The sequence below is a fragment of the Aethalodelphis obliquidens genome, unplaced genomic scaffold, assembly GCF_003676395.1.
Source record: "Aethalodelphis obliquidens isolate GAN/ISIS:26980383/991018 unplaced genomic scaffold, ASM367639v1 scaffold65, whole genome shotgun sequence".
Classification (NCBI taxonomy): Eukaryota; Metazoa; Chordata; class Mammalia; order Artiodactyla; family Delphinidae; genus Aethalodelphis; species Aethalodelphis obliquidens.
In genome coordinates, this window is record NW_020838009.1 from 3,323,393 (window position 1) to 3,337,672 (window position 14,280).

Genomic DNA, 14,280 nt, shown 5'->3' on the forward strand with positions numbered 1-14,280 from the left:
CAGAGCACGGGCTCTAGGTGCGCAGGCTTCAGTAGTTCTGGCATACAGCGTCAGTAGTTGTGGCTCACAGGCTCAGTAGTTGTGGCTCATGGGCTCTAGAGCTCAGGCTCAGTAGTTGTGGCGCACAGGCCTAGTTGCTACGCGGCATGTGGGATCTTCCCGGACCAGGGCTTGAACCCATGTCCCCTGCATTGGCAGGCGGATTCTTAACTACTGCAGGAGACACCTCCGCAGGGGAAGGAATTAGAGAGAGAGTGTCCCCTCATCTTCACTCTGTCTGCCTCCGTGCTCCTTGAGATCCTCATGGCCTGGCTTACTTGCCCCATGTGCTCTGAGAGCAGCAGAGCCACCTGGGGCTGCAGGTGGCAGCCAGCGACCAGTCCTGGGCACCCCTGCTCTCAGGTGTCCCTCCCACCGATCCGGACTCAGGGCATGTCTTGCTCTCCTTTCATGCAACCTGTTACACATCACTGAGGATGTGGTGTCTGTGTCTCCTGCTTATGTTTGCAGGAGAGGAGCTGATGAGTCTCATGTCTTCAGAGCCATTGGGATGGGGGTTGATGTTGGTCATTATACATATCAGGACTTCTAAAAACAGACTCATAAGTCCATTTGTGTCACTAGCATTACTAGCAGGGTTGTTAGAGCTGTATACTACGATGTATGTCTTTTCGACTTTAATAAAATATTATAGAACATCTACATGCAGGTAGTAAGCATGAGCTCCATTGCTTGATTTAATTAAAATGCTTTCTTTCATACGAACAGTGGTTAAAATATAAAAGTAAACAAAATATCAGAAAATATTTTTAAAGTGGAAAGGTTAAGGGAGTGGTAAAAGTGTTCAAAAACAGGGCTGCATGTAGGGTTTCCAAGCGATAGGCCGGGCGCTTTGGCACACATTCAGGTAACTGTAGCAATGAACCTGGGTGGAGTGAACATAGTAAGGTCAGTCTTTCCACTGCAGTATTTAGCAATGTAAGCAGGCTTTGATGTTAAAGAGAAAGTGAGTGGACAGAAAATAAGTCCCATTATCTATATCGTGTCAGGTTTCTATGACATTATAACATTTCTTACTATGAAAGGCTCTGTCCCCACTGCCTGCTATTGTTTTGCGAGGAAAGTGGGTATTAGATATCAATTTAGATTTGGGGAGGTGAGTAAAAGTTCAGATTGTGTTTCCAGATAAGGCGTTTTCTCCATTGGTTTCTAGTAGTACAAACAAACAAATATCACGTTGCTCTTAGAGCATTTTCCGATTTCAGTGCAGATATCTCAGCCCTTTGTGGAGCATGAATCTGGATCCTTCTAGAAACTCTGCTTTGACAGACATAAACGATGAAGACTTAAAGAACTCTTAAAGAGCTTACTTAATTTCCCACCTCTGCCTGCTACACCGTAACCCATGGATGGGTTCCCTGTGAAGCCCAGGCCTCCCTGGGCCCTGACAGCCGTGGCTAGCCCTGGAAGGGTTCAGCCACTGCACCCCTTGGGGACCTGGGTTCTAATCTGCAGACTCGAGCTTGGCGCCAGTGCACAGAGACATTATGCTTGGTGGGAAGGGGCGCCCAGCTCCCCTCAGAATGTTATGTGTGCGTGGTGTGCAAGTGGGAGTTGCCCGGGCCCAGTGTCCTGGGAGCAGCAGCAGCCCGTGTACGGCGGAGGCCAGTCTTACACCCAGAGCTGCTGAGATTCTCGGCACCAGGAAGGATGATTTTGGTTTTGACTCCTAACCAGTTTGTCCCTAAATTGGTTTGAAGAGCATCAGAATCTCTTCTCTCTGAAGTATCACCTTTTTTTTTTAATAAGTTTTTGTTTATTTATTTATTTTTGGCTGTGTTGGGTCTTTGTTGCTGTGCACGGGCTTTCTCTAGTTGCAGCAAATGGGGGCTGCTCTTCATTGCGGTGCGAGGGCTTCTCATTGTGGTGGCTTCTCTTGTTGCGGAGCATGGGCTCTACAGCGGAGGCTCAGTAGTTGTGGTGCACGGGCTTAGTTGCTCCGCGGCATGTGGGATCTTCCTGGACCAGGGCTCGAACCCGTGTCCCCTGCATTGGCAAGTGGATTCTTAACCACTGCGCCACCAGGGAAGCTCTGAAATATCTCTTTTAAATTATCTAGTCTTTTCTTTTAAAAAGTTAACACCTATATAAAGCAGTCACTTGTTTTTATTTGTGAATGAATAAATGAGTTTCCCACTACCAGATAGCCAAATCCAGGTCTTTGAGGTTTAAAGGGGAGGAGGATGGCAGGGGAAGGGAGACTTTGGAGGAGAAGGAGAGTGGCCTGGAGAGGCCCAGCTCAGCGGGCTTGGCTCAGATGGATGCTGAGGTTCCCCAAAGGCAGAGGAAGGAAGGCCTGGAGAACAGAGGATCCCAAGGACAAGCTGCTTTTTGTTTGTTTGTTTTGTTTTTTTGTGGTTTTTTTTGTTTGTTTTATTGCAGTACACGGGCCTGTCACTGTTGTGGCCTCTCCCGTTGCAGAGCACAGACTCCGGACGCACAGGCTCAGTGGCCATGGCTCACAGGCCCAGCCGCTCCGCAGCATGTGGGATCCTCCCGGATCGGGGCACGAACCCGCGTCCCCTGCATCGGCAGGCGGACTCTCAACCACTGCGCCACCAGGGAAGCCCCAAGCTGCTTTTTTTACTTTACCTTTGGCCAACTGCAGCCACAAGGGGACTACTGGACATTTGTTTTGAAGAATGTGGAATTAAATGAAAAGTCTCAAGAAGGCTCCTTTTCTGCATCCTTGTTCAGAAGCGAGGCCTGCATTCCCTGCCCCACCCACCCCAGGCATGCTCCCTGCCGTGAGTGCTCACTGGCCATCAGCAGTGTTGCCACAGCTGTGGTCCTCCACCCTTGGGTGGGCCTTCATACACATGCCACAGAACCCTCCAGTGATTAGGCTGATGAGGTTTACTCTTTTTTCCTTTAAAAAATTAATTTAGCAAAGTAACTATTCTGTACCAGGCCTAACTGGGTCTCCTGCCATTCCATTCAGGAATTAACCACCCAGAATTAGCACAGACCCCACAAGTTACAGGGCCTGGTAGCCAAAAAGATTTCCAATACTTCAGATGCCACCTGCACTTCTGACCAAGTGGCTATAAGTGAGGGGGTTCCCATGATCCCTTCAGGCTAGATAACTTACCAGAACAATGCTTAAAACTCAGGAAAGCACTGTAGTTATGATTGCAGTCTTATTAAAAAGAGGACCAGCCCAATGAAGAGATGCATAGGCTGACGTCTGGGAAGGAATGCAGAACTTCTGCGCCGTTCCTCATGGAGTCAGCGAGCATCACACTCCCGGCACATCTGTGTGTTCACCAACCAGGAAGCTCTGCTGAGTTTTATGGTCCAGATATTTTACTGGGGTTTCATTACAGAAGCGCAATTGACTGAATCATGGGCCACGTGATTGAAATCAGCCTTCAGCCCTCTCCTCCTTCCGTGGAGGTCAGGCAGCAGAAAGTCCCGCCAGCCCTCTCATCACAGAGTTGGTCTTCCTGGTGCCCAGCCCTCAGCCGGAAGCCATCCCCATCCAGGGAGTTACCACGTGAGCGTAACAGAGACACTCCTGTCATTCAGGAGATGCTAAGGGTTGTGCACGCTCCATGCCAGAAACCCGGGACGAAGACCAGACAGGTTCTTTATTACACTACGGTAATATAGTCATATGGTTTAATACGTTACAGAGTACTACAGGATTAAATATCTTCAACTTTCAGAAACATTCAAAGATTAAATACCTTTAACTTTTCTGTGGAACTTACCTCCACGTTTTAGGTAACGTGCTTGTTGCCACGTCTCTTGTGTGACTACGTTAGACATTCTCTGCTGCCATTCTCTTGTGGAAGATGAGGGGGAAGCCCCCTCCCTGTGCTCCCCTCCCTCTTCTAACTTCCCTCTCAGAATTCTGACACTATATAGTGTGACTATATAAATATTACTCACTGCTGACCAAGTAGAGTATTATGACCATTTTCTCCTTTCTTGTGCAAATTTTTGTTTTCCTTGGACTTAAAAATTCCCTCATCTTTTTATTTGCTTTATTTCCTATGCAGCTATTATTATGTCTTTTTAAACTGGTAAGCAAATTACGGAGTCCTCCTTAATGTTATTTTTCATGTGGTCACAAACTGCACATCTGTGGGTTTTCCCTGGGGACCCTGCTTGGAGCCCGTCCTCTGGCTCCAGTCACATGTATTATCCCTAGGCCTTTGCACGGCTGTTTTCCTTGGGCGTCATTTCACTGTCATTCCAGGGGTTTCCCTCACCTCTCCTGTTCCTGGCTCCAGTGAGGCTACCACCATTGGCGTTCTGGGGACAGAATGGGGACATCTCAGTTTATGATGCTTTCAGCTACAGGTAGGAGCCAACTGCAAGTGACTAAACAGGAAGGACATTTACTATATCAGATAAGTCAGGAGCTAGGCTGGTGCAGGGTCAGCTTAGTGATATCTTCAAACATAGATTCTTTCAAACGTTCAACTCTTTGGGCTTCTGTGTGAGGATTTGGGCTCATGGACCAGCTCCGAGGTGCCTGCCATGTTTCAAGTGTCATATGTAGACAATATCCAGAAGCGAAAAATGAACCATTTTCTCTGCTGAGCCTCTTTTTAAAGGCCAGAAAATCCTTTTCTCAAAACCTCTTCGCCAACTTTAGTTCACATCTCAGGCCATAGCACAGGGAATGGAATCGCCATAACTGGTTTCTAGGAAGGATTCGCCTTCCTGGGGCCGATGCCCCCCTTCCTGCAAAACGGACGACCACTTAATAGAGGAATAAAGTCAGGGTTTGTTAGCAAGAACGGAGGAGGATGGTTGTTGAGTAGGCCGTCAGCTGCTGTCGTGTCAAAGGATTTGGTAAACTGAACGTTCGAGAATGTCCCTGTCACCCACCCACTGGATGGTTGCTGGGGGTACCATTCCAGGGCAGAGGTCACTTCCCCCTCATTCTGCAGCCTTCCAGTTTCCAGTCTTGTCCCTAAATGGAGTTTTCATCTTCAACCCTTTGGGTGTTCCTGTTCCTCCCTCTTTTGTGGAAATTTTTAGGAAATTCTCTTTATCCCCAGTATTCTGATGTGCTGTGAAGTAGGTCTTTTTTTTATTCATTGTGATGGGCACTTGAAACTTCCAAGTAGAAACTTGAAACCAGAAAATATCTTCCAGACTTTGGGAAGTTGTTTAGTGGTGTTTTCTTCCTCTCTTGTTGGGACTGTTGGACTATCTTTTAATTTCTCTCTCTTTTTATCTCTATTTCCCACCTCCCTTATCCTTTTATTTTTTCTGCTTTCTGAGATAATTTCACAACTTTATCTTCCAAATTTCCATTGATTCCTTTTCCCCTTCTCCCATATTTTTAGTTTTCAAGAGCACTTTTGTTCTCAGTTCTATTTTTAAAGAGCAGTAAGTGACAGAGGAATGGAAGATAGAGCGGGTGAATATTCCAGGAAACTTCGTTGTGCAAGCGAGGGAATCAGAGGTTGTTCATACTCCATGGATTTCAGCATCCCTGAAGAGGTAGGCAGGCTGCTTAGTAGAAGAAAAGGAGTTTAAAGGACGTTTGTTTTTTCTCAGATTAATGTTCTTAGGTTTCTTAGACCCCTGCATTGGTTATTACTTGTAAATGACATTAACTCTACATTCCTGACTATGAAAGTAATACATGTTTATTGTAGAAATTTTGGAGAATACAAGAAATCACAAAGAAAAACATAAAAATCGTGTGAATCCCACCACTCAGAGATAACCATTATTAATATTTGAGTGTTCTCTGTGTTATCTCTAATAGTACATGAATATATATATTCCTTCTAAAAACAAAATTAGAATCTGACTGTAGGTCGTTTCTATATTCTTTTTCCAGTTAACAATGCATCACATATTTTGAATATTCTTCGCTTTAAATATTTTTTCAAGATCATTTTTCTCTTTCAAATTAAAAAAAAATTAATAGACTTTATTTTTTAGAGCAGCTTTACGTTCACAGCAAAATTGAGCAGAAAGTGCAGAGTTTTCCCATATGCTCCCTGTCCCCACGTGTGTTCACGCCCCCACTATCAACAGCCACACCAGGGTACTACATTTCTTAAAATTGGTGAACTGACATTGATAACTCATTATCACCCCAGATCCATAGTTTACATTAGTATTTACTTTGGGGTTTTTTAAAAAATTATTTATTTATTTATTTTTGGCGGCATTGGGTCTTCGTTGCTGTGTGCAGATTTTCTCTAGTTGCAGCGAGTGGGGGCTACTCTTCGTGGCGGTGCGCGGGCTTCTCATTGTGGTGGCTTCTCTTGTTGCGGAGCCTGGACTCTAGGCACGCGGGCTTCAGTAGCTGTGGCGCGCGGGCTCTAGAGTGCAGGCTCAGTAGTTGTGGTGCACAGGCTTAGTTGCTCCATGGCATGTGGGATCTTCCGGGGCCAGGGCTCGAACCCGTGTGCCCTGCATTGGCAGGCGGATTCTTAACCACTGCGCCATGAGGGAAGTCCCAGGATTCACTCTTTGTGTTGTTCATTCTGTAGGTTTGGACAAGGTGTAATGACATGTACCCACCATTACAGTATCATACAGAATAGTTCCCCATTCTAAAAATGTCCTGTGCTCCACTCCACCTTTTAATCTCTCTCCCCAACCCCCTTACCCCTGGTAACCACTGATCTTTTTACTATCTCTGTGGTTTTGCCTTTTCTAGAATGTCATATAGTTGGAATCATATACTATGTAGCCTTTTTTGGACTGGCTTCTTTCATTTAGTAATATGCATTTAAGCTTCTTTCGTGTCTTTCTGTGGCTTGATAGTGCATTTCTTTTTCTTTTTCTTTTTTTTTTTTTTTTTGCTGAATAATATTCCATTGTCTGGATGTACCAAAGCTTATCCGTTCACCTGCTGAAGGACATCTTGGTTGCTTCCAAGTTTTGGCAATTATGAATAAAGCTGCTGTAAACATCCATGTGCAGGTTTTTGTGTGGACCTAAGTTTTCGGCTCATTTGGGTAAATTCTAAGGAGTGTGATTGCTGGATTATATGGTAAGAATATGTTTAGTTCTGTAAGAAACTACCAAACTGTCTTCCAATCAAGGTCCGTTTCAATAGCAACGTGATACTTCATTGTAAGTTTACACCATAGTTTACTTGACTAATTCCAAATTTTTGAACGTTTATATTCTTTCCAATTGTAACCCTTGGATGAACATTCTTCTTTTTAAATCTTTGCACACATTGCTAATTATTTGCTGAATATAAATCTCTCAAATTGGATTCCTGGTCCAAGAGATCTGATCATTTAGAACTGTGTAAGCACTGTGACACGGTCTTTCCCAAAGGTTGTACCCCTGACTTAGGCTCTGCCAATGGGGAACGAGACTTGACTGCCTCCCACACTCTCGGTAACATCATATATTACTGTACTGGTTTCCCAGGGCTGCAGTAGCACAATTTTGGGGGCTTTAAACAACAGAAATTTATTCTCTCACAGTTCTGGAGACTAGAAGTCAGAATAAGGTGTCAGCAGGCCTGTGCTCCTTCTGAAGGCTCTGGGGAAGGATTCTCCCTTGCTGCTTCTTACTTCTGATGCTCTGACAGTCCTGGGTAGTCATTGGCTTACAGCTGCATCACTCTAGTCTAGCCTCCATTGTCACATGGCCTCTCCCATGCTTTTGTATCTCTGTGTGTCCTCTCCTCTTCCTAGAAGGACCCCAGCCATTGAGTTTAGGGCCCACCTAATCCGCTATGATCTCATCTTAAGTCATTACATACGCAAAGACCCTGTTCCAAGTAAGGTCACTCTCTGAGGTTCCTGGTGGACATGAATTTGGGGAATACTATCCGTACCACTACGATTATCTTTAAATTTCTTTTCTAATCAGAGCAGGGGGGAAAGCATCCTTTTTTTTTTTTTTTTTTTCTAATTTGTATTTATATAGTGCAATTCGTATTACTAGTGATGTTGAAATCTTTTGGTATGGTTATTTGCATGTATTTCTTGTTTTGTAAATTGTTTGTAGCCCTTACCTAGTTTTCAATTCAACGGTTTACCTTAACTCATCGAACAATCTGGAATTTATTTTTATTTATGAAACGAGGTAGAGATGTACCTTTGTCTTCCTCTTACATCTTGCATCTTCCCCTCTAATTATATCCTGCATCTGATCACTTCTCACCCCTCCTCTACTGCCTGCGAGGTCCACGCCATCCTTTTGTTTCTCCACCCAGGTTGATCTCAACCAGCAGCCAGAACAGTCCTTTTCAAATGTAAATCAGACCCTGTGGCTCTTCTGCTCAAAGCCCTTCAATGGATCTGCTCACATTTGGAACAAAAGCCTGAGGCCCGCTTGTGGTCCTGGGGTCTGAACCTCCTCCCCCTCCTCTCCTGCCCCTCTGCCCCAGCCCTCCCTCCTGTTTGCAGATACAGGCCTTCAGGCAACTCTGCTGAAATCTGCTCTGCGTATTTTGGGCCTCAGACCCAGCTCGGAGAGGTCAAAGAATTGATAACAAATGGAGCTGCTCCCGAGCAGGCCTGTTCCCCGGCTCTGCAGCTCATTTTGTTTGAGTGTGGTATTTTGTCTTCAGGTTGCCTACTGCAAATACATGTCTTCATTTGGAGTTTTAAAAGTTAAATTCCCATAAAGGAATTTCCCATTGCTATGATCTGCTTAGACTGCTGCTTTTCACAAAAGTTCTACTCCGATTCCTGAGAAAGAAAGGACAAATATCTCCAAGACTGCAAAGGGAAATTTTCTGATTTTTTAGTATTTTGAAACTTGGTAAGATTAAACATGTCAGAGTGAACACTTAATAATTCTCAATGAGTAAGGCTTTAATCTTTATCTACTGTTTCACCAAATGCTAAGGAGATCCTTCTAGGTAAATATTACACAATATTATAAGTACATTTGATCCTGGAAGGAAACTAAATATTAAATTTGTGGTATGCGTGTTGTGCCTTTGTATTCATCTCGAGCTTCATATAGAGCTTGGGGAAGATGACACATAGATGAGTTGGAAAGTTTTGCTTCATTCAGGCTCACCCTCCTCTGAGTGTATGAAGACAGGAGATGGTGTGAGAGCGGTGGAGGGGACCGGGCAGGTGTGTTTGTGAGAAGCCTGGCCTTGTTCACTGAGGCTTGGCTTGCCTGTAAATCACTCAGGTCAAGACCTGGCCTGTGAGATAGAAAACGTACTTTTCTTAAATAGGGTGGGCAGTTGTGTTGTTTTTTCCCTTGGAAGTGAATGGCATGTAACTGTTGTTAACTTGCTGAACTGTTGGTTTCCACATTCTCTAGCTCTTATCAGTTTCTTTTGGATCAAACTAATTCCTTTAGGGCAGGGCAAATGGTACTTTAGTGCAATTTATTGAGTAGAGAGGTTCTGTCTTAACAGAACTGCTTCATGGTCAAAAAGGAGCATTAATGAAGAAGATTCCCATATTCCTGGTCATTTTTAAAAGGTGTTTATATATGGGACTAGGAATCTACCCCCGTAAACCTACACGAGTATTGTGACTGGATAGAAAGGTTCTTTTTCTTTACTTTATTTTTAAATTTATTAAAAACTTTTTTTTAAATTGAGGTAACATTGATTTTTAACATTCTGGAAAGGTTTTTTTTTTTTAATATATATATATTTTTTAATTTATTTATTTATTTTTGGCAGTGTTGGGTCTTCGTTTCTGTGCAAGGGCTTTCTCCAGTTGGGGCGAGCAGGGGCCGCTCTTCATCGCAGTGCGCGGGCCTCTCACTGTCGCGGCCTCTCGTTGCAGAGCACAGGCTCCAAACACGCAGGCTCAGTAGTTTTGGCTCACGGGCCCAGTTGCTCCGCAGCATGTGGAATCCTCCTAGACCAGGGCTCAAACCCGTGTCCCCCGCATCGGCAGGCGGACTCTCAACCACTGTGCCACCAGGGAAGCCCTGGAAAGGTTCTTTTTAAAATTAAGCCTGACCCTTGATTGTTTTTATCTGTTTTGTTTGTTTGTTTTTAGCTGTTTTTAACTGTAATTAACTGAGTTTGTTTTACCCTCACTTTACTAATGATTTCTTCTACTGTTTGTACTGTTAGAACAAAATACAAACTAATGACACTGAAGTATTAACTTAATTTCTCAAGCAGTTGAACCTGTAACTTTCAAATAACCAGCAAGGGAAAAAATATAATGTTGCATTTCTTTCAGTGAAAAGGTTTTTAAAATTGCATCTCTTTATAGTCTGTTTTTGTTTGTTTCCCATTTTACGATTTTCTCACAAAATAAAATTTCAAAGATCTCCATGATTTAATTAAAGAACCAAATGTGATATTTTAAAATTTTCATTTACTATCTGGATTTTTTTTTCCTATTTATCTTCCAACCCTTGGAAATAGAGTTGTTTTGGGGGTGGGTGGCATGAACTAGAGGGTTAATACAGAAATTCATGGTTTATTTTTCCATATTATTTAAAATGTTTGTAGTCCTTTTGTGTTACTAAGAAAAATCAGATTAAGTACAGAATTATAGGCTGGTACTTAATATGTGAACAGTATAAAAAGATCTGACTATTTACAATAGCCAAGAAGACATGGCAGCAACCTAAATGTCCATCAACAGATGAATGGATAAAGAAGATGTGGTAGATATGTACAATGGAAAATTACTAAGCCATAAAAAAGAATGAAGTAATGCCCTTTGCAGCAACATGGATGGGCCTAGAGATTATTCTACTAAGTGAAGTAAGTCAGGCAGAGAAAGACAATATCATTAGATATCACTTATATGTGGAATCTAAAAAAATGATACAAATGAACTTAGTTATAAAACAGAAACAGACTCACAGACATAGCAAGGAAATTTATGGTTACCAAAGGGGAGGAAAAGGAGAGGGAGAGGGATAAATTAGGACTATGGGATTAACAGATACAAACTATATTATATATAAAATAGATAAACAACAAGGCCCTACTGTATAGCACAGGAAACTATATTCAATATCCTGTAACAAACCATAATGGAAAAGAATATGAATGTATATATGTATAACTGGAAAAAATATATCTGAATTATGATTGACCATGAAGCAAACATATCACCAATTGAGAAATGTTATTAAAAGTGACACTAGGGGTCATCGCGGGCGCGACGCCCCGAGGGACAGTCTGAGGTCCGGCTCGGCGGGGAGGTTCGGTGGCGGGACCGGCCGGGAAAATGCCAGTGGCGGTGATGGCGGAAGGTTCCTTTAGTTTCAGAAAGTTGCTGGATCAGTGCGAGAACCAGGAGCTCGAGGCTCCAGGAGGAATTGCTACACCCCCAGTGTATGGTCAGCTTCTAGCTTTATATCTGCTTTATAATGACATGAATAATGCAAGATATCTTTGGAAAAGAATACCACCTGCTATAAAATCTGCAAATTCTGAACTTGGGGGAATTTGGTCGGTAGGACAAAGAATCTGGCAGAGAGATTTCCCCGGGATCTATACCACCATCAGCGCTCACCCGTGGTCTGAGACGGTACAGCCAATCATGGAGGCACTTAGAGATGCCACCCGGGGGCGAGCCTTCGCCCTGGTCTCTCAGGCATATACCTCCATCATCGCCGACGATTTCGCAGCCTTTGTTGGACTTCCCGTGGAAGAGGCTGTGAAAGGTATCCTAGAACAAGGATGGCAGGCCGACTCCGCCACGAGGATGGTCATGCCCAGAAAGCCAGTTGCAGGGGCCCTGGATGTTTCCTTTAACAGGTTTATTCCCTTTTCAGAGCCTGCCCCCGTTCCACCCATCCCCAATGAACAGCAGTTAGCCAGACTCACCGATTATGTGGCTTTCCTCGAAAACTGACTTGTCATTCTGAGTTCAAGATCCACCTTCAGCATCCTGAATACTGACAGAAAAATGTAAAATTTTTATTTTCAATTTTATTGGATGGATTAAGCACCTCAGCATTCCTTACTGAGTATGTGATAAAATACGTATATAATATAAAATATATTATATATATTTTGTCCTTAAACATGCTGAATGGTTGTTGAAACAATTCTCATTTTGTAATATTTGACAGTTTGGATGGAGCCCGTCAGTATTAGGCAGTCAGTTTATATTTCCTAGTGACTCGTGAAATACAGCTCTCCTGCTTCGTGTAGAACAGTTGTTGTCAGCTGTCTTCTTCTGCCCCAGCACACAGCACACTCCCATCTCTACCACAGGTTGATAGTTGCAGTGATGCGTCTGGGGTTTGAGAAGGACTGTCCCCAGGGGCAGGATCTGAAGTGCTGAGGACTCTAATTCACCCCCTTTGGAGAATATGCTCTTTTTCTCTCCCCTCCTGAGAATCACAAATATAAAATGCTGAGATAGAGCTGAGGAACAAAGGCCATCTCCCTAGTAAACCAGCTTGTTAACTTCAGATGTTTTTCTAAGAGTGTGAGTACATCCATTGCTGGCAGTGGAGGGCTTGCCATGAAAATGCGACTTGTCAAAGACATTCATGAGAAGTATTAAGTTGTAATATTTCCTTTCAGAAGAAGGGAAGTGTAAGTGTGGAATGCATTGTTTGGGAAAGAAGCGATTAAGTGATACACTCTGTACAGCTGTCCGCAGCCTTTTGGCTGCTTACGTTTGGCCCTTGGGTCAAGTTCTGCCCTTTGGAGAAATACTGAACAAGTCTTTCATGTTTTGTGTGACAGCCCTCTGAATAATATTTGAAGTTGTTTATTGTATCTTCAGGTTAAAACCACCCCCTAGTTCATTTATTCTGCATTTGTTCAATAAATATTTAATTGAAAAAAAAAAAAAAGTGACACTAGGACTTCCCTGGTGGCACAGTGGTTGAGTACACCTGCCGATGCAGGGGACACGGGTTCGTGCCCCAGTCCGGGAAGATCCCACACGCCGCGGAGTGGCTGGGCCCGCGAGCCATGGTTGCTGAGCCTGCGCGTCCGGAGCCTGTGCTCCGCAACGGGAGAAGCCACAACAGTGAGAGGCCCGCGTACCGCAAAAAAAAAAAAAAAAAAAGTGACACTAGTTCATGGCTGAGGATCAGAGTGCGCAAGGGGCTTCTGTGGTTGTTGGAAGCTATGGGAAGAGGAAGCCCAAGCGGTGTGGATCAGGGACCTCCTCCTCAGACAGCTGTAGTTCTGCAGAGTTTTGCTCTGGAGGTCTGAAATGCAGAGTTATGCTGCCGGCTAGCATTGGCTGAACCCAGCTATGATTATGAAAGCAAGAGTGGTCAAACCAAACAGCAACTATGTGCCGGTCAAGGATCGTTCAGAGGGACCTGTGTCTGTGTTGTGATCTCCAGGGCGGGTGACCGGCACTGTTGCACTGTGACACATAAAGGGGAGATGGCCTGTCCTCAGTGGTAGACGCTCAACGTCCTGTCCCTCGCTACAGCCTTTCCCCAGGTGTGCCAGTTCTCATCCCTTCTCCTCTGTGAAGGCCGCTCACTGCTCTGCTGACACCTCTTCTCGGAAGCCCTCCTAGACATCCTCGCCTTCCCAGCCTGACTTTGGTATCTTATGTGCATTCCTGTGACAGATGTTGACCCTTGTGCTACTGAGGAAGGTTTCTGTCTTTCACTAGATTGTGAACTTCTGGAGGGTGGATTCCACATCTTCTCCGTTTGTATCTCTGGACCAGCAGACTCAGCACCAGGCACAGAGCAGACATTCAGTAGGTTTCGTTGATTTGAACCCAAATCTAACTTGAGGGCCCACTGTGCCCGGCATCAGGCTGTGTGCTGACCTGTGCTCATTACTCATCTAATCCTCAGAGTCAGAAATTACATCACAGGTGCAGGCTGTGCAGCTTGGAAGCAGAGCCTGAATCCTGACTCTGCTAAGCATTACACCTACTAAAGAGTGGGGATGGTAAGATGATAATGCACTTGAAAACTCGCAGGGTTCAGGTCATGTCAACGTCTAATAGCACAAAGAGCAATTTTATTTAAGCAGAAAAGATTTATTTGGGAATAGCAGAGGAATTGCCATTCGGAACAAGCAAACTGGTGGCCCCTAGGCTAATCCAGTGAACCGAGGAGAACGTTCTTTGTGGAGGAAAGGAGGAGGCTGGCAGAAGATGTTTGGAATAAAAGTCACTGGAGGAAAACAAAAGCGCAGAATGGTGGCGGCTTCCCCATGGCTGCAGGCAAGGACCCTGCAGCTTGTGGTGTCGTCCGGAGACCCTCCTCCTTCTTGCTGGGCCCTGCGGGCTGGGCCGGCACCCTCCTTCCCAGCTTCCCGCCTCCAGTTCTGAGTCAGGTTTCCTTCACACATGTTCACAGTCAAGATAGTACATCCTTGACTTTATCGTC

The 14,280-nt window shown here is 44.4% G+C and overlaps 1 protein-coding gene and 1 pseudogene across 11 annotated transcripts in view; both read left to right on the top strand.

The window, feature by feature from the left end:
* TJP1 (tight junction protein 1) overlaps positions 1-14,280 on the top strand; it is a 350,674-nt gene that overhangs the window by 154,841 nt on the left and 181,553 nt on the right. The window lies entirely within an intron of this gene.
* On the top strand, positions 11,118-12,559 carry LOC113610745 (COP9 signalosome complex subunit 8 pseudogene; annotated as a pseudogene).